Source organism: Cydia pomonella, chromosome 23 (assembly GCF_033807575.1).
Source record: "Cydia pomonella isolate Wapato2018A chromosome 23, ilCydPomo1, whole genome shotgun sequence".
NCBI lineage: Eukaryota > Metazoa > Arthropoda > Insecta > Lepidoptera > Tortricidae > Cydia > Cydia pomonella.
In genome coordinates this window covers 3325523-3351029 of record NC_084725.1, presented here as the reverse complement: position 1 = coordinate 3351029, position 25507 = coordinate 3325523, and the positions used below count along the sequence as shown (strand labels likewise).

At 37.2% G+C, this 25507-nt stretch overlaps 1 protein-coding gene across 1 annotated transcript in view; it reads left to right on the top strand.

Annotated features, from left to right (window-relative positions):
* The first annotated feature begins 10269 nt into the window (after window positions 1-10269).
* Window positions 10270-25507, top strand: part of LOC133530504 (uncharacterized) — a 115109-nt gene continuing 99871 nt past the window's right edge. Inside the window, exon 1 of the mRNA XM_061868424.1 lies at window positions 10270-10509. The gene's annotated coding sequence lies outside the window, so the exon portion shown is untranslated. The remainder of the gene's footprint in view (window positions 10510-25507) is intronic.

Below are 25507 nucleotides of genomic sequence, written 5' to 3'. Positions count from 1 at the left end.
CGCGAAACGCTCCCAACAAAACGATAAGCAAACGTGACGTCACGGTCACCAAGAGCCTATCTTGAAGTATGAAAAACATGTGAAATATTGCGTTTATGTATATATTTGCTATACAATATTTTTTTGGATAAAATGTAAGGAATCGAATGGTACCCTTACTTTATTCCTTTTTGGAAGTAAAAGAAAAAACCTTTAATTTTGAATTTTTAGGTCCTATCACAATACCTATTTTACATAATTAAATATATTAGAAGTAACATACACCTACTTCCAATAAAGACATTTAAAAGTTCACGTATTACACAAAAACACAAAAATATGTTGGACTCGACATGTTGTCGACTTGCGAAATCCAACAAAACGGTATATGTTGCGGGGCCAGGTATCTATAATAAACTACCCGGCAACATAAAGAATATTGAAAATGACCTGATATTCTACAATCGATTAAAAAAATGGCTGACTACAATAGTACATTACGATACAAGTGCGAAAAATAGGAAATTCGAAACGAGTGGCGATAAATTAAAACACGACCGAAGGGAGTGTTTTAAATCGACACGAGTTGCGAATTACCTATTCGCACATGTATCGTACAACGTTTTACAGTACATATGACCCTTTAAATGTTCGACATAGTAACGTAATATGCTAATTTTCGCACAAGTGCGGTAAAGTAGCACCATATAGTACTGTAAATGCCTTTTATGACATGTCAGAATATTATAATAATGATTTGAATTTTAATTTAATTTAATTTATTGGATGTATTGGATGTATATTTTTTTATCATTTCCATATATTATTTTAATGCTCATTTGCTATCTATTTTACTAGATTTTGTTATAAAATTCAACATGTGTCATCATCCCTATTGTGTCTTACGGCCAGGACCAGCGAGGCGATTTGGGTACCTTGTAGGAAAGTTGCATATGTGTTTGAATTTTTTGAAGAGTTCTGGGTGAGTTGACGAATAAGCAAACTTCAGATATATAAATACATGGCACAGTCAATAAATTCAGGTCCTTAAATAGCGGCCTACAAGATGTTAAGACGTCTACGTTACAGATCGCCCTGACGCACTGTTTTTGTGCTAAAAGAGCGCGTCTTGCATGGCTTGAAATTCCCCAGAGGAGAACGCCGTATCTGAGTAGTGAGCAAACATAGCCATGATAAGCCATTTGACGACCGGTTTGGCCTAGTAGGTAGTGACCCTGCTAATGAAGCTGATGGTCCCGGGTTCAAATCCTGGTAAGGGCATTTATTCGTGTGATGAGCATGGATATTAGTTCCTGAGTCATGGGTGTTTTCTATATATAATATATAAGTATTTAGAAATATTTATATATTATATATATCGTTGTCTAAGTACCCTTAACACAAGCCTTATTGAGCGTACTGTGGGACTTAGTCAATTTGTGTAATAATGTCCTATAATATTTATTTATTTATTTATTTATAATGTCCTATAATATTTATAAGCCTGTACTGCGGTATGTTTAGTGCTAATCTTACCCAATTTCCAAAGTGCATAAGCAAACAAGTTAATTTATTAATATGCTCACCCCAAAAACATTTGTCATCTAAGCAAATACCTAAAAACATTGTTTGACTTGATTCCGCTATCATGTTTTGTTATAGGTACCCCGATAAAATTTTACTTGGCCTTCACCATGTTGCGGATTTTTAATGTAATAATTTATTTTATTTGAAATGATGTCAGATTCATGTTAAATCACATTTATATTGTTGGAATTGGCCTGGATTCTTGTCAGGTTTGGAAATGGAAATATAACAATTGTGTGCGCGACTGCCGCCCTGCAGGACAGTCGGCGCAATAAATGATTACGCACTTTACGCACCATATGCCCTTGTTTATTACATTTCTTGCCCAGCAATGGGCTATGGGTACTATTTATATGTTTATTTTTGATTTAGAGTACATTTATCACTCACAGATTGGACACTTGGTCATAAGTTAAGGTTATTTTCTCTGTATTTATCTCAGGGTTGTCACGAATGTCGCATTCACATTCGCGAATACGAATGCGAATTCAATTCAGTTCATCCAAATGTCCAGGATACGAATGTCCGAATGCGAATACGAATATTAGGGAATATGTACTTGTTATTATCATCCCTAATTAGGAAAAATCTGTTTGTACTTAAAAGTCACTTTAGAACGGGGTGTTATAAAGTGTTGAGAAATGCTGTCTACTGATCGAAATGCATTACTTAAAAACAGTTTGCGTGCACTGCCCATACGTCAGTCGACGATACAGGTACCCCTAGTGTAAATTTATTCTATAGCGAAACGTGACGTACGCGTTTGCGTTACGTCTCATTTTGTATGGGTATTTGAGTTTCCAAAACGTCCCGCTTGGCGCGCTGTTTCTAAATCCCAAATACAAAATGAGACTTAACGCAAACACGTACGTCACCTTTCGCTATCGAATAAATTTGCACTAGGGGCTAGGACACGACCTGCGCACATTCGCATTCGCAAAACATTCGCTTCACTTAATGCGAATGTCGGTGCGAATGTTTAAAATGATACGAATATTCGTATATATGAATTCGGAAATTCGTGACATACCTAATTTATTTTCTAACTTCTGCCTTTGACTTTCTCTGTGTGAAATTATGTTAATGATTAATAAAAACTAGCTTATGTCCTTTCCCGAGCCTCAAATTATTTCTATACCAAATTTCGTCTAAATATTATATTTTATATCTTATTTAAATATCATATTTTTAAAACTTGAGTTCCCTTCCACGTACTCGTAGGACAGTGCAACGGCCCGATTCAAAGAATGATTAAGACACCTTTAAGATTTTGGAAAGATCTTTAAAAGATCGATAACTAAACGACATGTCGTACTTAAATGACGTTTATTTAGATTCCGCTGTGATCCCAATAAGATCTAACTACGATATTTCTAACGTCAAAGTGACATTGGTTGCCCGAATCGAGCTGCTTCTGTCAATTATACGACATACAAACGATATCTAAATGAGAACTTATCTAAACCAGAACTTATAGTTATCGTATCTCATTCTTAGAATCGGGCCGCAAATCACAGTCGCGTAGCACTATGCTACGATCTCGTAGCGCGTAGCACATTCGTAGAGCGAAGAGACAATGATTAATACCGTATATATGGTGTGATATTTAATACTTGTCATACGACTTTCTTCTGCGAGTTGTGTTCAATATTTGACTTTGACGACCGGTCTGGCCTAGTGGTTAATGACCTTGCCTATGAAGCCGATGGTCCCGGGTTCGAATCCCATTGGGCAATTTATTTGTGTGATTTACACAGATATTTGTTACTGAGTCATGGGTGTTTTCTATGTATTTATCTATATAAGCATGCATATCGTCGCTTAGTCTCCATAATACAGTCACGACTGATCGATACGAAAAAAGTGGAAAAAATATTTATACACTATCTTAATATATGGGCAATATATTAAGGTGTGGTGTATACATATTTTTGGCACTTTTTTCGTATGGATATTTTCAGACGTGGCCGTACAAGCTGTGCTTAGTTTGATATAGTTATTCAATTTAAAAACAAAATCGGCCAATAACGTGTCGGGTCATGCTCAATTTAGGGTTCCGTAGTTACCATTCTGTTAAAATAGGCCAAACGGGACCTTATATACAGATTTCAGAATCTAACATGGTGGAGATGGCAGTCACGAGGACTAGGAGGCCTATACACTGTTTACACCCTTGCCGACTATCTACTATCTCAGTATTATATATATATATTTATTAAATGTTCCAATTTAATTTGTTAATGTGCCATTATTGTTTTATAATTGTTAATACTTATAATTATTATTGCTGTTAGTCTAAGTTTCGTGACGCATTGGTTCAACTGTAATGACATTGTAAACATTTTTATCAATAAAATAAAATGAAAAATAAATAAATTTAATAATAAATAAATATGATAGGATATTAAATATTTTGGCGACCGGTTTGGCCTAGTGGGTAGTGACCCTGCCTACAAAGCTGATGGTCCCGGGTTCAAATCCTGGTAAGGGCATTTATTCTTGTGATGAGCATGGATATTTGTTCCTGAGTCATGGGTGTTTTCTATGTATTTAAGTATTTATAAATATTTATATATTATATATATCGTTGCCTAAGTACCCTCAACACAAGCCTTATTGAGCTTACTGTGGGACTTAGTCAATTTGTGTAATAATGTCCTAAAATATTTATTATTATTTATATTGTATCTCCTTGGATTTCACGGGCCTATAAATCCCGGTCTTTTGATAGGCTTGCATGGGGATATAGATCCAACACGTAGAGGCCTCTTGGAGAGCTTTAATGTCATGTAGAACGCCTGCTGGAACCCGTTCACGGGCGCAACAATAGACACCAATGAACCGGTCGCAACAGGCATTGGGACTATTGTAGTAAAGTGAACAGTATAACGGTCTATGGATTGAAGTTTGGGAGGACAATGAGACTGGGTTATTGCAAAGACGTCCGGACACCTGCCATAACAATGTTTTCACTAGTTATCGAGGCAGGCGGTGACTCGCCGCCCACTAGATGGGCCCCTGAAAATGCCGTCCTGAAGACGACCAGGAGCAACACCGGTGTGAGCGGCTCAGGGGTGTCGAGAGGTGTGTGTATTTATATTATTATTATTATTATTATTACACAAATTGACTAAGTCCCACAGTAAGCTCAATAAGGCTTGTGTTGAGGCTACTTAGACAACGATATATATAATATATAAATATTTATAAATACTTAAATACATAGAAAACACCCATGACTCAGGAACAAATATTCATGCTTATCACACGAACAAATACCCTTACAAGGATTTGAACCCGGAACCATCAGCTTCGTAGGCAGGGTCACTACCCACTAGGCCAAACCGGTCGTCAAATAAAACATGTAACACACACATACCCTCATTATTTTTATTTAAAGTACATCTGTTGTGACCTGGGTTCCGGCAGAAAACCAGTGCTTTACTCGAAAGAGGGAAGAGTATCACTGAGCCGTGACGCTTTTGTCCTGCTGCAACGCACACAGTATGTAGGAAGGTACATCTATTTTATGTTATTTTTTATTAATTATTCCATTTTGTGTGTGCTTATCTCTATTTTGTTATCTCAATTTTCTTTTTTGCCATTTTTATTTTGTTACTGTCATAATTTGTGTTTTTGTTATAATTATTTAAACTTTATATTGTGTGTTTTTGCAGCTGCCAAATAAATGATTTATCTATTTATCTATTAGTAAATATCATGTACATTACAAGCATAAAGGAGTACCTTTGCAGCGTTTTGTACGTCTTTTTACTAAGAAGAGAAGATTACTTGCAATAACTCAAAAGCGACTCGATCGGTCATATAACTATAGTTTCCAATTAATGTATTTATTAAGCTTTTATTTCACTATTTTTTCATTAAAATTTATATTAGTTTTTACAGTTACCTATAGAAATCCTAATCAGAACAGATTTCAATTTATTTTGCAAAATACAAGCATTTTCGCGTCACAAGCAAAAAAATCTTGTTAGTGTTTTCTAGAAAATAACAATTCACATTTGATTAAACAAACTTTCAGCTGACGATTTAATCAAAAGGATCACAAATCTACAGAAGGGCAGCCAAGGGCTAAACAATAACCCGAGCTCATAAGAAAAACGGACGCACAACACAAACGTTTAACTTTTCTGTAAATCTCAGCGTAAACCTCTTCGTAAACCAGTCAATAGAGTATTTGATTCTGAGAAATATTTATTCTGTTGGTTTTTTTAAAGTTATATTTTATTAAAACCAAAAACAGACTTAAATAATAATAAACTTAGACTAGAATGTAACCTACAATTAAAACTACCTACAAAACGTTTGACGACCGGTTTGGCCTAGTGGGTAGTGACCCTGCCTACGAAGCTGATGGTCCCGAGTTCAAATCCTGGAAAGGGCATGTATTTGTGTGATGAGCATGGATATTTGTTCCTGAGTCATGGGTGTTTTCTATGTATTTAAGTATTTATAAATATTTATATATTATATATATCGTTGTCTAAGTACCCTCAACACAAGCCTTATTGAGCTTACTGTGGGACTTAGTCAATTTGTGTAATAATGTCCTATAATATTTATTTATTATTTATTTACAAAAAAAACATGACATGGGTGACCTAGCCCAATATGTTTATATTAAGCTAGATCACCCAGCTCAGATGCCTGCGGAAGGGTTCCAATAAGGCTGGCTCCATTGTCCCTTTGGATTGCTATGTCAATTCGTTGGGCGAGGAACGAGCCAGCCCTACGGTCCCCCGTGACATCAATGATTTTTTTTTTAAAGTTGCCGAATTAATTTATGACCGCTTGGACACCACGGTCCTAGAGTTTCGACTGCTTCGCTTCGAGCTATATATTTGCGGTATTTTGCAGCTTTGGCAGCTACGGCCACCCCACCCGCTCTCAACTGTCAATGATGTTGAGCCGAGGTGAGACGGTGCCAGGGTGCCCACACACGTCCCAAAAAAGATAGATAGATAGATAAACCATTTATTCGATTACCATTTATTACAGCACGATCCTCTACCATCCTCTCCAGGTGATCGAGCCAGCGGTGGTTAATATACAAATCTATTATTATTCAGTGATATGAACGGGTCTAATGCAATATAATTTCATTATTTTTACCCTAAATCTGATATTTCAACTGGGTTACACCAGCTGTAGTCACAGATGACTGATCCCAAAAAAAAATTCTACAGAAATATGGATAAACAACACTAAACTACCCAAAAATTGTTTGTAAATATGTCCGAGGTAAAGAAATTAAAACTCCCCGTTTATGTTTATTAATCTACGGCATGACACACAACACTTACTATATCCGTGAACTGATCCGAAGATACATCCCCAGGTTTCAATTTGTGAATCACTGGTCCCAGTGGTCCCCAAGTTGACGACAATTTGTACTCTATTGAAATTTATAGGGTGTTTTTTAATGTCCATCGCCTCTACTCGCATTTTTGAGATAAGTAAAACTATGTTATGTTTAGTTATACTCAGAGGGCACTCAGCGCCCTACGAGTCCTCTATAATAACATGTTTAGGGTCCTGATGGGACTTCCTAGATTCTGCAGCGCATCTGGCATGTTTGCCGACGCCCACGTGGAGGATTTCCACGCCATAATGCGCAAAAAAATCATGTCCATAAGAAGCAGAATCCGGGGTAGTTCCAACAGCATACTAAGTATGTTAGCGAATAGGCCAGACAGTCTTTTGCAAAGACTTTGGATGTCCGCATTAATAAACCCCCATTCTGGGGTTGTATATTATTTAGATTAAAATTTTGTAGTCGTTTTATTTTTATTTTTAGTGTTTTTTTTTGTACAAGTAGTAAATAAGTATAGCTTATAAGATACTCAAATTAACAAATGTGGACCACTTTGTCTAATTATTTAATTTATTTATGCACCATAATAATGATCGATAGAAAAACTGTAAATTATAGGTATCCAATAATTCTGATTAACTTTGTCCAGAATACATAAAATAAACTGTGTTGCGCAAATTCCTCGTTGATCGGCCTAAAAAGCAATAAGCACTCGTGTAAATTATGACATCCTAAAGACGAGACGAAGCCGTCAAACCCTCCTCATCTCATCCATCCCAACTCTGATAACAGAAAACTAAAATTAGTTGACCCCTAACTAGCCTTGGTCCCTATAGAGTTAGAGACCAAATATACTTGGTATTGCTAAAAACATAGCTTGGCTAGTGATAGAAATATGAAGCTGTCATTTCAAATAAACAATAGAATATCCAAATTTATCGCTTTTATTATTCCAAATTTAAACGTTTAAGATGCAAATAAGAAAAAAAAAGTCTTGTTAAAAGTCACCCTTTCTTATTAAGGTTGGGAATTGGCAGCTCTTTTCATTATGGACCGGGGTGGAACGTGACCGGGGTGGGCAAAGCCAAAAAATGTATAAAGGCAATTTTATTTGAAGTTATACTACACTTTTTCAGATTTGGGAATTTTTGAGTTATTTCTACTCAGATCGGGAGCTCTTTCGTAGAAAAAAAAGTGTTACAAATTGCATATATTTTTCGTTTAATTGCATGGAATTAATAGTAATTTGTTTTACATGGGGGCAAAGTTATTGTTTAACCTATCGTGCTAATATTGATACCCGAGCAAGCAGAGATTAGAAGAAGTGGAATCTTGAGCGTTGCGAGGGTTCAAGGCACGAGCGAGGGTTAAACAAATTTTGCCACCGAATGAAATACAAAAAGTTTCACCACACCAACGCAAGAAAAATACTAACTGTAAAATATCAAACAAAATCAATTCTCAATGAATGTTATTAAATATATATCATTCAAAAAAAGTCAATTCTACCAGCCAACCTAAGGAAATAATTCAAATAAAATGAAACTTTCTCATCCGTTTTTGAACAGTCAAAAGGGCTTTTGCCTTTGAGAGGCTACGGTCGTAGCGCTACGTCGTAACCGAAAACATGGGTTTCCCGGTATGTAGCGAAAATGATTGGTAGAAGCAAAACGACAAGGTGTCGTGATTAGCGCTCAATGGGTTGGGACAGAAGTACCTACTTAGCACATTCAAGAAGCATGCAAGCGCATGCATGTGAGCATGTAAGAGCGTAGTATTAGCAAGTTGTGTTTACCTATAATTGGGTGAAAAGAATACTCCGGTATGATTTTTGTGGTTATTATTTAAGTCTAATTGTATTTGTATTACACCTGTTGGCAAACCTTAATAAATAAAGTACCTGGGCGACCGAGCTTTGCTCGGTTATAACTATTTATTGTAATATGGTGGTGTATAGGTGATAATCTTAACTAAATTTTTTTACTAAATTAAACTTGTCTAAAACAATAAAAATTAAAAAATTATATATAAACTTGAACATATAAAAAAAAAGTTAATCACCGGGCGAGATTCGAACCCGTAACACTCGTTTCTAGCCGTCCGCATCTTAACCCGCTGGACCGGACGGACAGTGGCCGGCAACACGAAATTAGCGACCATATTCTGCGTCGAAAGAAAAACGCATGAAAACTCGAAAACACGCGTTTTCCCAAACATAGGACTAATCTAGATCGATTGTATACCCCCAAAAACCCCCATATACCAAATTTCAGCGAAATCGTTAGAGCCGTTTCCGAGATCACAGAAATATATATATATATACAAGAATTGCTCGTTTAAAGGTATAAGATAAATAAATAAAATTCACTGTCAGCGACTCGCTTGCCTGATTTTCTGTTCATACATTTGTGGGCACTTTTCATCACATACTGTTTTTCCTGTGTTATCGGCTGCTCTCTTAGGGCATAGAGGATGTCTCAAGCTAGACCGGGCCGGGGCCGGGCTGGAGCTTCTGGCGCTTCGTTTTCTTTGGCAAGCACCACGTGATCACCGATCAGCCGTCATACGGCCCGATTCGAAGAATGAGATACGATAACGATATGTTCTGGTTTAGATAAGTTCTCATTTAGATTTCGTTTGTATGTCGTATAATTGACAGAAGCAGCTAGATTCGGGCAACCAATGTCACTTTGACGTTAGAAATATCGTAGATAAATCTTATTGGGATCACAGCGGAATCGAAATAAACGTCAATTTTGACATGTCGTTTAGTTATCGATCTTTTAAAGATCTTTCCAATATCTTAAACGTGGTTTTAATCATTCTTCGAATTGGGCCGACAGAAAATTACATGTCGGACGCCTAGCCCGGCAGTAAATGCGTTAAAGATAATTTAATTTTTTCATTAAAATCTGCTATTTTATTGACTTGTGCAGTAAAAATATTTACTTTACCTATTATAATATCAATGCATGCGGTTAATAATTGTAAGTGTGCATGACTTGCCGGCTATGGGAGATATTTACATATTTGACTGTTAAATGATATCAAATGGTAGAACAGTTTAAGCATACAGTTCCCTTATAACTTACTCTAAGCATCCTAAAACAAGAAAACCTTAAAGAGTTTAAAACTGCATTGTATTACTTTTTTGCGTCTAAGGCACATTATATAATTCAAGAGTATCTCAATGACATATATAATAGAGTAGGTTTAAATAATGTATGCATGCGATACACATGACATTCTTAAATATTTGCATGTCTTTGTGACGAAACATGTAGTTCTTTTTTTTTAAATATACCTGACCTTTTGTACGATGTTTTAGCAAATAAAAGTCTGATTCTTATGTATTGTTTTGTATATTTCCAATCACTCTGCAAGAAGTTTCAAAACGTCACTGAAACTTAAACACACCGAGTGCACGCTCGGATGCAGGCAGCGGCGCGCGCCAGTCTGCCCCGGGCCGCCGAGCGCCACGCACGCTATGCGCGTACCGAAATCCAGTTGTTGACAGTGTGTGTTTCGGTGAAGTGAGTGCCCCAGCGACAGAACAGGCTCGTAGATATATTTCTGCAACCGCATGCGAAATCAATCATTTAAAATAGGTGCGCTCCATTCTAGTAATAGTTTAGAATTTTAGCGCTTTGCCATCAGAAAACGTTAAACACACGCTTCGCTGTAGTTAAGATGCACACGCTTTGTATATCGAACGCACGTGTGTCAGGTAAATAATTGAGGCCACGTGGCTCAATTAACCCCCCCCGTATGCTGGTTGCCACGCGCGCTGCTAATGGCTTTAACAACCTGTTATTATGTAATTTAACAACATTGTTATCAACATTGAAATCACGCTTCAGGCTTTAATGTTATCTAAAATTTTCGATGATTTTTTTTGGTCATTAGTTTTGTACTGTATTCGGGATGGTTCATTTGGCAGAACACATTAGGGCGTGCGTGTGTGCGTGTCTATGCGTACGTGTGGGGGGTGGGGGGGACTGCGGCGTGGCACATGGCGCGATCGATCGGGAGCGCGACGCTGTCATTTGCGTGCGGTTCCGCGCCCCGCCCCGTCTCGCTGACTACACGCTGACACTTACAGCATGAGAGTTTAGCGTGTTGACGATGTATGATCAATCTTATACCCGTCCAGACCCCTATAAGAACGCTTTCATTCAATTTTGAGTCCTTATTTTGACAAATCTAAATTAAATTTGTCTTGGCAAGTTTTAACGTGTCGGCGGCTAGAGGCGGCGGGGAGAGGGAGAAGTAGAGTTCAAATTTGAACAATTCTGTAAAAGTTATAAGCCCGTTTGTGCTATATATATTTAATTAAAACTTTTATATCTGTACTATTATGTTAATTATTTCTAATAGGCATTTGATTTTCATTGATTATTTGATAGATCTTGAAATATACACATGCTACATGAAAATATGTCTGCATTGCAATATTGATATGTTTCATAATAGTACATTACGATACAAGTGCGAAAAATAGGAAATTCGTAACGAGTGGCGATAAATTAAAACACGACCGAAGGGAGTGTTTTAAATCGACACGAGTTGCGAATTATCTATTCGCACATGTATCGTACAATGTTTTACAGTACATATGGCCCTTTAAATGTTCGACATAGTAACGTAATATGCTAATTTTCGCACTAGTGTGGAAAAGTAGCACCATATGTACTGTAAAATATTTTATTTTAATGAATCGAATTAACTAAATAATTTGAGTCATGATCTTTTTTGATAGGAACAATGTTTTGTTAAAGAAACGCTATCAGACTGGCAATAGCAATTTTTTTCAATCTTTGTTAATATTTTCGGCTTTTGCGTCTGGATATTGAAATTTATAGATATCAATTAACATTTTTATTTGTGTCAAATAAAGTCAAATATCTGGTGGACCAAAGCGCGTTTTCCCAGAGACAAGACGTAACTAGATCGATTTTTCTCACCTGAATGTAGCAAATTTTATCGAAATCGTTAGAGTCGTTTCCGAGATCGCCAAAATATATAATTATATATATATATATATATATATATATATATATATATATATAAGAATTGCTCCTTTAAAGGTATAAAGATAAGATAAATTGAATAATATAATGAACTCTGTAACTTAACTCAACTTCTAAATGTTTGCCCGATATTTCTTGTGACCAAACGCGTTTTTTTCACAAACCGTTAAATTTTCCAATCTTTAAAAAAGGCATCCGCAGAATCCATTGGGTTAGGTTAGGTTAAATTGGTAACTCTTTTGAAAATTCAACGGCTTCAGAAAAAAACACGTTCGGTCAAATGAAAATTCTGCCAAACATATTTCGAAGTTGAGATAGATAACCGTTTTTAACAGAATTTTTCATTGAGTCAAGGCATTTTGCGAGTAAAGAAACTAAGAGACAACTAATTTCATATTACTTTATTGGATTTTAAATGTAGTTCCTTAAAAGGAAAGGGGACGACCTCTTCTCCATACAAACGTAGTCCCCATTTTCGTTCCTGGATATTGACATAATGGAAAATACTTTTTCATAAATTGATTTCAACCAAACTATTTTTGACTTTTGTAATAATTAGGAGCAAAAAAAGATTTCATAGAAATTTTTAAATGCTCCTGCTCTTATGAAAATAAAAGGAATCGGAAAAATCTAACGTAGGGGCATAGCTGTGGTAGATACACAACAAATTAAGTCAAAATATTTTTAATAATGTTAATACTCAAAGAGAAAAATGAGGACTAAGTTTGTATGAAAAGACGGTTTCGCATGGGTGATGGGTCCTCCACTTTGGTTTAATGCTGGTGTAATCCATCCGTATTTAGACGCCAAACTGTCGATCGAGTTTAGTCTTTACTACGAATTCTTAGGGGTTGTTTCACAATGTCCAAGTAAAGTATTGGATAGCTAATTAACAGACAAATTAACTGCCAAACGAAACTTCCTGCAAAACTTAGCACTTTATCCACTTCAATTTGGGTGTTTTATTTTGTGTAGTGGTATTTTTAGGGTTTATTGGGTCTGAAATAGGAGCAAATATTTAAACAGTTGTAGCCTTGAAATATTTGACATTTGCCCTCTAATTGTATTCGGATGTTTTTTGTAGCTCCGATATAGAGATATTGTCAATTAGGGTCAGTTTCACAATGTCCAACTAAAGTATGGGATAGCTAATTACTAATTAACAAATAAATTAACTGCCAGATAAAACTTCCTGCAATACTTAGCACTTTATCTACCAGTTAAGCTTATTTGAAGATTGTGAAACGCTAATGACGACTTTATTCGCCAGATAAGTAGCAAGTAGCTTATTCAGGATTTTACTTGGACATTCTTCCCATTTTGTTTAAGATGTGTAAAGTCTAAGGCCCTCGGAGCGTAAACGCAAGCGTCGCGTACGCGTCGTCGTGAAATCAAGGCGTCAATGGCGTCAGATGTATCGACGATCTTACTCCGTTAGATGAAGAAGATTTTTTATTGTATGATTATGATAATTATGTCAGAAGTTTTTTTTTTTCGCGCCTGTATTACGCTACGCCTGTCGTCTAGAAATCTCATACGCTACGCTACGACGACGCTTCGTGTGCGGACTTCTTTGAACTTGTACGTGCTCGTAGCGCTCTCGTTCTACGCGCGTATTACGATACGCTTACGTGTCTCTTACGCTTACGCTCCATGTGTTGAGGGCCTAATACTTAACATTTGACAATTGAGTCCGCAAAACATATGGCGTAGTACAGCGACATCTGTTTCGGATGTCAAACTAAAGGGCATGTTGTTTTTTATAGACATCACCTCTCTGTTACAATCAATTCTCTTTGCTTATTATTATTACTGCTACAATCTATCTATTTCAATCATCTATCTACTATATTTCATTAAGTACAGTCACGTTTGCAAATATCGATACAGACAAAGTGACAAAAATATGTATACACTACCTTAATATACGTGTATATATATTTTTGCCGTGTATGTATAGTTTAGGCTAGGTAGGTACTGGCTTACTTTAATTTGATAATGCATAAAATGTTAGATTTTAAAGTATAAGTTTTTCCTTTAAGCTCTCGTATCCGGAACGCGGATCCAAGTACGAGGAAACTATTTAAAAAGAATCTAAAATAGATGAAAGACATAAACGTGTTAAGCACACAATAAAATGGGTATAAATTCCTGTATTATTGTGACATATCCGCAGAACTATGTACCTATATCCTTTAAAACAGGACACACGATCTCAAAAAAAAGAGAAAAAAGGACAATCCAGCGTTCTCGCCAGACTGAACTAGGTTGAGGTCACTGACCCCAGGCTATCTCGAAATAAAGTGCTATCCGGGACATTTCAAGCCATCCTAGTTTTAGACGAAATTGCGATTTGGATTTTATTTTGTTGGCTTTTTAGACAGTATTCCATTTTGAAGTTTCGGCTGCCAAGGATGATATGATAATAATAAAAACGTTTAATTCAGGCCAAGAGCCCATAAAATTGTTACATACATTTGAAATAAAAACAATTAAAATTAAATTACACAATGAACATTAAATAACAATAAAAATAATTAAAATTAGAATTAAATTACACAATTAGCATTACATAAGATTCTTATCAATAATTATTAGAGCCCAAGCATTATTGTCCTCCATTTATTGTAAATAGGGCAGTCAAATTTACAGGTTAACACCTTTAGGATGCCGTTGCAGCTGCTACGGGTACGATAGAGCAATGAGGCAACTTTTACGAATGATTGCTTCAAAACCATCCGTGGGCGCTAATATCTACTTTAAGAAGTAAAATTATTTTTTTGTTCAAAATTACTTCCAGGTAGGAAAAATCTTACTGGTTTAACAAGACCCTTGTAATTTAATATGTTGTTTTATTATCCTAATAAATAAATAAAATAAAATAAATAAAAATAAGTTCCGGTCGTTTTTATAAATAAAATGTTTATACAATATTTTGTTTGCCATTGATTGGCTTGATTTATTGATTGTATTTTTGATAACGACGCAAAATATTGTTAAGGTATCAAGAATAATGGTTTAAAGCAGGGGTCACCAATTAGTTTCGCTCGGGGTCTGTATTAAGAAATGAAATGACCATCGCGGTCCGCACAACATTTTATAGAAAAAATATTTTTTAAACAATTGTAATTACAGAAATAACAAAGGTATTTTTTACATATCAATGAGAAAAATGACATTTTTTGTTGCGGACTATCTTAGCTAGTGACTTCGCCCGGCCGTTTTCAAATTGACGTCAACAAAGATAATGCGGGGGATACATTTTTATTTTAAATTACGTACTCTGTAGTGCAAAAGTTGCTGTGTTCTCGCGGTCCGCACAAAATGGGTCGGCGGTCCGGATGCGGACCGCGGTCCGCCATTTGGCGACCCCTGGTTTAAAGTGTAAAAATAAATTAATAGTTTAAAAAACACGAGAAAAACACGCTTTTTAACCTTGAAACCTGTAGGGCTAAGATGGTCGGCTCTTTATCATTTGTCACCATGCCTGTCACGTTCTAACAAGTATGTAAGTGCGAAAGTAACGGGCATAGTGACAAGTGATAAAAATGGAACCATGCTGCCACCGCTAATCGTATTAAAAGTCCATTACGTGACCTTTCTCACAAGTGCAAATACGACTATGATACGATATTCCATCATGGAATGCCAGTGCCTATCTTCCGGCTTCATCATCAGACCTTGAAATCTAATCGTGGTCAAAGTTAATTACAAGACTTTTCTAACAAATCCAAACACAGCTATGATACGATGTTCCATCATGAAGTTCCAGTTCATATCTTCCGGCTCCATCGTCAGATCAGTTCGACAGTACCATATTATTGTATTGTCATCAGAACTGCATACAGCTGCCAATTTTCATGACGCTACGATCCTTGTAAGATGGTTAAATTAGTTACCTTAGATTCCATTACATATAGTTACATACAGGTCGACCTAATAAAAGCGTGTTAAGAAACGAACTATTAATGAGTTATGAAGATATATAAGAAGCTTTCTGTCTCGCACAGCTAAACTGTGGAATGAACTGTCGCCTGCAGTATTTCCGCACTAATACGACCTTCAAACCTTCGAGAAAAGAGCGTACTCCCATTTTAAATCCCGGCCGCGCACTTACAATCCCTCTGGTGTCGCGGGTGTCCATGGGTGGCGGTAATCGCTTACCATCAGGTGACACGTCTGCTCGTTTGCCTCCTCTATCATAAAATAGTACATTACTAATAGGTAATTCGCAACTCGTGTCGATTTAAAACACTCCCTTCGGTCGTGTTTTAATTTATCGTCACTCGTTTCGAATTTCCTATTTTTCGCACTTGTATCGTACAACGTTTTACAGTACATATGGCCCTTTAAATGTTCGACACAGTAACGTAATATGCTAATTTTCTCACTAGTGCGGTAAAGTAGCACCATATGTACTGTAAAAATATTTGTCGAAGAAAACTTGCACTGATATGACATGCAACCAATGTTCTTGTTGCAGGACATTTTCAAAATTTCCGAAACTTTAGGAAACTAATGAGAAAATTCTCATGCAAGTTTCCACTTAGAAAGTTCCTGTTCAGATTAGGCATTATTACTCAACGTTTTCATCTATTGCCGACTGTTTCGTTTAACATAATATAGAGTACACATGGTGCTACTTTATCGCCCTAGTGCGGTAACTAGCACTATACGTGCGTATGTCGAAAATTTAAACGGACATAATTATGTCATATTGTGTACTCGTGTCGATTTAAAACATTCCCTTCGGTCGTGTTTTAATTTATCGCCACTCGTTGCGAATTTCCTACTTTTCGCACTTGTATCGTAATGTAATATTATGATAAGTTACAATACAATACAAATCCTCTTTATTGCACAACCTCTGAAAAAATGTACATGGAAACACATATAATACATGAAGATAGGGGTAAACAACAGGCGGCCTTATCGCTACAGAGCGATCTCTTCCAGACAACCTTTAGGTAGTGGAGAAATGAGACTTAAATTAACTAATCAGGCGGTAAAGTTAATTATCCTACAATTCAATTGTAAAAACAAAAAAAAAGAGAGCGCTTAAAAACAAAATAGTAGTTTACTAGTAAGTATAAAAACCAATAATATTAAATCAAAGATCCCCAAACTAGGGCAACACAAATTAAACCCAGCGATCCATCAAAAACTTGCCCTTAACATTATTATCATTAATGTTCCTTCCTCCCGATTCCTAACTGGCGTCACGCCTTAAGTCTTTTAAAGCCAAAAGGAATATGATTTTGAACTTAGTCTCGAAGTGATAGAGTTCAATTTTACATAATTTCTGACACCCTTATTTTAAGGGGGTTAGAGCAGGCTGGGGCGGCTTATTCATTTTGGTTTAACTTGCAACGTTCTAAATTATCAAGAGACTTTAAAAGTGTTAATGAGTGAATCAACTACCAATAAAAAAAATTGTTTTTATTTAAATTAAATTATATATTGTTTTTTAAGTAATCTAATTGGGTACTATAAAACGTAGGTTCAAATAAGCCGACAGAATTTAATGTCATTATTCGGCATCTTACTGGACATAACCCAAATATTGTGGGGCCAATGCCTTTGGCATTTGATCTATTAGATGGCGCCACTTTTTGATATTTAACAAATTTAACACATATTACTGAATAAGGATCAAAGTCAAATGGCGTTCTAAAAGTTTTAACCATCTGTCTAAAGATGGCAGTAAATTTACTGTGGCTACAAAGTTTTCTTTGACAATCCACCTCTATATTAAATTCTCTTTGTGAGTACAAATCGCGTGTTATGATTGCGTGCATAAAGTTCTTCTTTCACTTTACTCGTGTAAGCTAGACAGCTGATTTTACACCGTTTTGTTTAGCATAATTCAATCAATTAATCAATCAATTAGTTGAATCAATTTTTTTTGTCAGTAAAATTTCTTCAAAATTTTCACTCCACACACCTTCTAACAGTGACTGTTATAAAACTTTTATTATAAAAGTTTGCTCTATAATAGCAAAATCCCAACTTGATTAGAATGATTAGGTAGGGGAGAACGAAGTAAGTCGAAACGACGTAAATTTTGCAGTATTTATAATCGTGTTGAGGCAACGATGCATATTGAGGGACCAGCGGACGGTAAATGAGGCTAAAAATGCATAAAAAAGTACTTGTTGTTTTTTCTTATTTTTTCGCAACTGTATTAAAACGTCTGTAAACAACGTCGTTCGATACACGTGCGGAAATGTCATTCTTTCCACACAAGTAATGACATATTTTCCACACTAGCATCGAAATTAACTATTTATCCAGCTCGATAACAGTCATAGATGTCTCAAAATAATAATTGTTTCAACCAACCTCTGTTTTAACTCAGCTCAGGCTGCCTTTCATATGATGACTAATGCGCGCATACGTTTTTTGAAATATAATTTGATATATCTTGAAATATAATTTGATAATGATGAAATATGATTTGATACATATAATGATAGGTATCAAAATAATTTAGTGAAAGAAAAATCCGAGAAGAAACCGATGTACCTGGTTTAAGGTGCACTAATGTTCTGTCAGTAGCTTTGAAAACTCGAAGCGCTTTTTTATATCACAATAAGGTTCCAAAAAATAATTATTAACAATCTTGAGACTTTTCTCTAATATATTATTTGAAATCTGATTTATTGACTTTCGCTTGATATAATAAAATCACAAACATAAGTCTAAAACGCATCTTAGAAAAATTGTAACAAATTTTGCACATAGCTAAAAATATGAAAATTGCTTTTTTTGATCGAACTCATCAATTATTATTGAATGTTGAAACTTACAAAAAAATAAATACTAAACATGATATTCAGTGAGAGTTAGGCCCTTGGCACACGGCGCGTAAGCGTAAGAGATGCGTAAGCTTATCGTAATACGCGCGTAGAACGAGAGCGCTACTAGCACGTACAACTACAAACAAGTCCGCACACAAAACGTCGTCGTAGCGTAGCGTATGAAATTTCGACCGTCATTACGCATTAGAAGTCATTAGAAGTTTTATTATTTACGCGTACAAAACAAAACTTCTGACATAATCAAACAATAAACAATCTTCACCTGACGAGAAAGTAAGATCGGCAACATGATTTCAACTACATAATGAGATTTCACTTATAAAACAATTAAGCTTACGCGACGCTTGGTGCCCAGAACCCCTAGTGTAAATTTATTCGATAGCGTGACGTGACGTACGCGTTGCGTTACGTCTCATTTTCTATGGGATTTAGAAACAGCGCGCCAAGCGGGACGTTTTGGAAATTTATAATCCCATACAAAATGAGATTTAATGCAAACTCGTACGTCACGTTTCGCTATCGAATAAAGTTACACTAGGGGTACAGAACTCCACGCGTCTCATACTCGTAATGTTTTTACGATACGGTCACGCGACGCTTCCGCTTACGCTCCGTGTGCTGAGAGCCTAAGAGAAGAACCTGAACCCACGGGACCTAAGCAATGTTTTTACGATAAAGGGAGGGTAACCCATAAATCTTGAGGGCACGCCCTAAACGATCCATTGATATGTAAAAATGGTCTGGTTTGTCGGCCTGTGCAAGTCTCACTAAAAGCTGCACAAATATCTACGTTGCTTACTCATTGTCCCGACTAACGATTACACGTCGATAGTGAAGCATTTTAGTAGCAGAGTATGATTTGGAGAAATCTCGTGTAAAAAAAAATGGCGATGACGAGACGCTCGACTCCTTTTAGGGTTCCGTAGTCAACTACGAACCCTTATAGTTTCGCCATGTCCATAAGGGTTACTGACAATTCCGCTACTCGATGCTAGGTGTAGACTACGAAAATAATAAGCCAAAACGCTTATACCAAAACTGATGTATGGAGTGAGCACTCTATGCTTATATTTATACAATTTATACACCCACGGACTCACACATGCACACACATACACACACACACACACTTAGTAGCATACGTAAGTAGTTAGTAAGGTAATCTCATACAATAAGTGGGTTCATTTTATATAAAACTAGTGGGTAAAAAAACAAAAACAAAATGTACTTACCATAACAGGAAGAGCGAGTTCTCCTGACACAGGTGTCTTCATACCTACTAGGAGGGCTCAACACTTGTAACATTTGTATACGTGTTTTTTCACGAAATATTTTTTATTTTATTATTTTTATTTAATTTTTTTATATTTCTCTATGCTTATACTCTGCACTGAATAAAAAAAAAAACAAACGTTGTCATAGTTTCTTGGAATTATATTTTTATCACGACATTTTAACACATTGTTATTGCTAAGTTCGTGTAGTTAGTTTAGTCCGACTCTGCCAAACGAAGCTGTACTATTTTTTAACTAATATAACCCACAAGTCATAAAACGGCGCTATAAAGCATTAAGTCAATATTCTCGGGTTTAAACTTCTCGGGGTTAACGTCTGGAAGTAACGGCTGCCGTAATCAAGTCGGGATATAGCTCTATAGAAGTTGTATAACAGTATGTTTAAAGAGTGTGTGTGTGTGAAAATGTGTGTTATGAAAAATATTAACGTCATTATTTATTGGAATTTGTTTAAACATGTTAATGTGTCACCTCAATGGTCGCACGGACCTAGAGGTCCATGAGGTTCCAGTGCGCACAAGTTTTTAGCAAAAATCGCGAACGTAACTGGCCGCGTAGCCAACGTTACAATCGTTCACGCTCCGTAGCGTATCGTAGCTATCTCTCTCTATCACTCTTCCATATTAGTGCGACTGTGACAGTAGCGTTTCGTTCGCCACGGAGCGTCAACGATATGCACGTTGGTTACGCGGCCGACCGAAGAGCTAAGCCGCCAGCCCTTCGCATAACGTATCAGCTTTGCGTACGAGGAAATGCCGTCAGTATCCTTGGTACAATGCTTCAAGAGCCGATTTTAGATTTAAGATAGTTATAGTAATATTTAAATTAAGATTTTACTCTTTTTGCAAGAAAGTGTTTTTAAAACTCATCGGTACACTGTCCGTAACGAGACCAATTAAAACGTATATTTTACCATCAAAATTATATACTAAACCAAAAAATGCTCTAGAAACCTTAATATTATTTTCAAAGACCTATTGAATGACCTGTTTATTTTACTAAATATATTTTTTTACACTTAGACTTTCATGTATGGAGTGCCCCCCTAAATAAATATATATTTTTATAATTTTTACTAAACTAAGTAGCGGCTTACTAAATACACCTATTTTCTAAATTTTATTCAAATATGGCTTGTAGTTTCCGAGTAAAATGGCTGTGACTTACGGACAGACGGACATTACGAAACTATAAGCGTTCCGTTTTTGCCATTTTGGTTATGAAATCCAAAAAACATTTATATCACTAAGCGAGCATACCAAAGTCGAGAGATCGGAACATATAAATAAACGGACAGACAGACGGACATGACGAATCTACAAGGGTTCAGTTTTTTGCCATTTGGCTACGGAACCCTAAAAAGGAAATGGAAAACACGATAGATGCTTTGGACGTAAAGCAGTGGTATTATATGGGAACTTTAAGTTATCTGCTGTAGTAGCAAATTGCACCAGTATTGATAGAATGACCCAGTTTCCAGTTACTGTTATTTGCGAATTCCGGCATCGTCACTAAACCATGACATAACCTACGTTTTTAATAGTTACTATCATTTACGTCGAGACTTAGGCTAGGTTTTAGCTATAGATTTACATGTATTTAGGAGTCTTAGTCCAACAGGCCCTATGGAGGAACCTGGCCTTCAACAGAAGGACAATGATGTCACGATCCTCAGTACTGAGGGACCAACTGAAGAAGAATTTATCATGTTGCCTGATTCAATCAATCTAGCAATATAATTTATTGCAAGAATATAATTAAATTACATAAGGTGACATTAATAAAAAGTGTCTTATGTTCTACCAGAGAAGGCATGCAATACTTAACAATACTTATTTAAAAGTATAATAACAAATGAACAATTCAATGTATACACTAATATCAAAATATTATAAAAAATAAATGTCAAAATATTACACAAAAATTCTTGGTCTAAACTAGGTTAAAAAAAAATAGGTTAAGTTAATTTAACAGTGATAATGTCTTGGCAATTAGACATTTGGTAAATTTGCTAAATAAAGGACTATTTAGCTGAGTAAAAACATTTGTCTAGTAGCCATTCCGTGAGTGTTTTCTTAAAGCGGTTTGTAGGACATCCTAAATACATTTAGGCGGCTGGTTATAAATTTGGATAACCATACAGAACGAGTGGTTTTTGTGAAGCTTGACTCTAGAACTCGGCAAGGATCTTGGATAGAAAGTACTTTGCTTTTCAAAAAATTCAAATTTTAAATAAAGTTAATTCATACTAAAGCACGTACGTACGTACGCAAAAAAATAGGTAACATTGCCCTCTTTTCTTGGATAAAATTATAGCCTTCAGCATTATAGCTGACTTTATCGTGTTAGCTGTCCATCACGACCTAATGATTTTATTCCGTCTAGACTAGTAATCGGTGAAACGTCTAGAACCCAGACTTCGGCCTAGAGCCTAGTTGCTATTCAAAACGTTGCCGTAATACTACAGACATTGTTTAGATGTAAATGCAGACATAAGGCATATTTGGAAGATTTATAGAAGGCGGGAATCCTAGACAATGTTGTTGGATTCTGCTGAGCAGGAAATTTAAGAGGGCGCACGTAGTGAGGATAATAAAAGGGAATAGAAAGATATGGCGCGCCGCGAAAAACTTGCGATGGAAGAAATGGTCATGGCAGGGTTATTTTATCTCAATTAGGTACTCTGATTGAAACGTTTAAAAATTTAATATAAAAACTATAATTTTGCGTTACGGTCCGATTTGAATTTGAAGATACGTCAAATAGAGTCTTGCGCTGAAGTCCGCAAATCTAAGTGCGAGGCCTACCAAGCTTGGGTAGCCGCCAGTAGAGTCAACGATCCGAATGCCTCCGTATTAAAGAAGCAATATAATGCTGCATCCAGATCCTGCAAGAAGCGTATTGCTGCAGCAAAGTTCCAACACACTTACAGAATTGGCGAGAGGCTGGTAAGTCAACCAGCTGGGACTCGTAATTTCTGGTCTCTCGCCAAAGCTGTCCAGGGGAACTTCTGTAAGGTCTCGCTACCTTCTCTGCACAAACCTGACGACTCACTGGCTCATTCTGCAAAAGAGAAAGCAGATCTTTTGTGTTCTCTTTTTGCGTCAAATTCGACACTAGACGACGTGGGCAGCACACCACCCACCATCCCACGTTGTGAGCACTCCATGCCTAAGGTCCGCTTCACTCAAAGCGTAGTAAGGCGTGCACTTTTTGCTCTCGATGTCAATAAGTCCAGTGGGCCCGACGGTATACCCGCTATTGTGCTAAAAACGTGCGCTCCAGAGCTAGCTCCGGTTTTAACGCGCCTTTTTTCGCTTTCATACTGCTCAGGTAAATGCCCGTCATCCTGGAAGACTGCTTGGGTCCATCCAATCCCTAAAAAGGGTGACCGCACAAACCCTTCCAACTACCGGCCGATTGCGATTACCTCCCTTCTCTCCAAGGTGATGGAGCGCGTGGTTAACAACCAGCTCCTAGCGTACCTTGAGGACCACCAGCTCATAAGTGACCGGCAATACGGCTTCCGCCATGGTCGTGGCGCTGGTGATCTTCTGGTATATCTCACTCATCGTTGGGCCACCGCCATTGAGAGCAAGGGAGAAGCTCTGGCGGTTAGCCTAGATATCGCAAAGGCTTTCGATAGGGTTTGGCACAAGGCGCTTCTTTCCAAGCTTCCCTCGTACGGGCTTCCTGAAGGGCTATGCACATGGGTCGCGAGCTTTCTATCTGGGCGTAGCATTGCAGTTGTCATCGACGGACAATGCTCAGATCTCCGGCCCATTAACGCCGGCGTACCCCAAGGATCTGTACTGTCACCTACACTGTTCATCCTTCATATCAATGATATGCTATTGACTAGCAATATCCATTGCTATGCGGATGACAGCACGGGTGATAGCTTCTATACAGGTCGTGCAAATGCCTCTCGTGAGCAGGTGTTGGAATGCAGAATGCAACTTGTGTCCGAAATCGAGGCCTCTCTTGAGCAGGTATCCGAGTGGGGTAAACGTAATCTCGTCCAGTTTAACCCCAGTAAGACACAAGTTTGCGCGTTTTCCGCTAAGAAAACCCCATTTGTCTTAGCGCCTAAGTTCCAGAACATTCCCCTTACCATTTCTGAGAGTATCGGGATACTCGGTGTCGACATTACGAACGAAGTCCAATTTCGGGGCCATTTGGAACTCAAAGCCAAACTGGCCTCTAAGAAGTTCGGGGTGCTCAATAGAGCGAAACAGTACTTCACACCAGGTCACCGGCTTTCGTTATACAAAGCGCAGGTTCGACCACATATGGTCTGGAGCACCGAAATACCAACTTCTTCCACTTGACTCCATCCAACGTCGGGCAGTTCGTATTGTTGGTGACCCCGATCTCACAGTCGGTTTGGAACCTCTCAGTCTTCGGAGAGACGTTGGCTCTCTATGCCTGTTCTACCGTCTGTACAATGGGGAATGTTCTGAAGAACTTTTTGAATTGGTGCCACCGTCACGTTTTTATCACCGCACCTCCCGCCAAAGAAACAAAGTTCATCCTCACTTTCTCGACACTTGGCAAACCAAGAACAAGCGGGCATCTCGCTCGTTTTTTCCCAGAACGTGCAAGTTGTGGAATGAGCTACCTTCTGAGGTGTTTCCCTTGCGCTATGACATGGGGTTCTTCAAGAAGCAGGTTTTTAGGGTTCTCAAAGGTTGGCAACGCATAAGTGGCTCCTCCGATGTTGCTTATGTCCATGGGCGGCGATGACTGCTTCCCATCAGGCGGCTCGTCTGCTCGTTTGCAGCCTATTACATAAAAAAAAAAAAAAAATAGAATATTTAGGTGGTCCATCCAGATACGATATGGATCGGATATGTCAGTGTCAAAAATGACGTTTTTTTTTAAAAGGAAAACGCCGAAATTTTTAAACGTAATTAATATAAGAGCCTTGGTAGAGAGTACCATTTTGTAACATTTGGCGTTGAAACAATTCCATGGGGTCCCAGGGCGCACAATCTTTTTGCAGAAATCGCGAAGCGTCTGGTTAACGTAACCGGTGACCGAAGAGCTAGCGGCTTCCTCGCGCAACGTATCAGTATTGCGATACAACGAGGAAATGTCACCAGCGTACTTGGTACAATGCCTCAAGGCCTGTTTTAGATTTAAGCTAGTATTTACCTCTGTATATATCTATTATATACATTGATATTTGACGTATCTTGAAGTTCGTATCGGGCTGTTAGACCGTCTTAGCCAAACTTATCTTACCAAAACACGCCACGAGTATGTACCAAGGTATCTTCCACATTCCAATCGAGAAATAAAAAAACTTATCTCACTGCGCTCACAAGAAACTTTTTCAAAGTCGGCTAACTTCTGATTTGATTATCCCCTGGTTTCGATCGTAAAAACACGAGTTACTAAGTTTACCCTTTCGTAGAGTTCGTAAGTTAAATTGAAACTTGGATATGGGGAAGCATT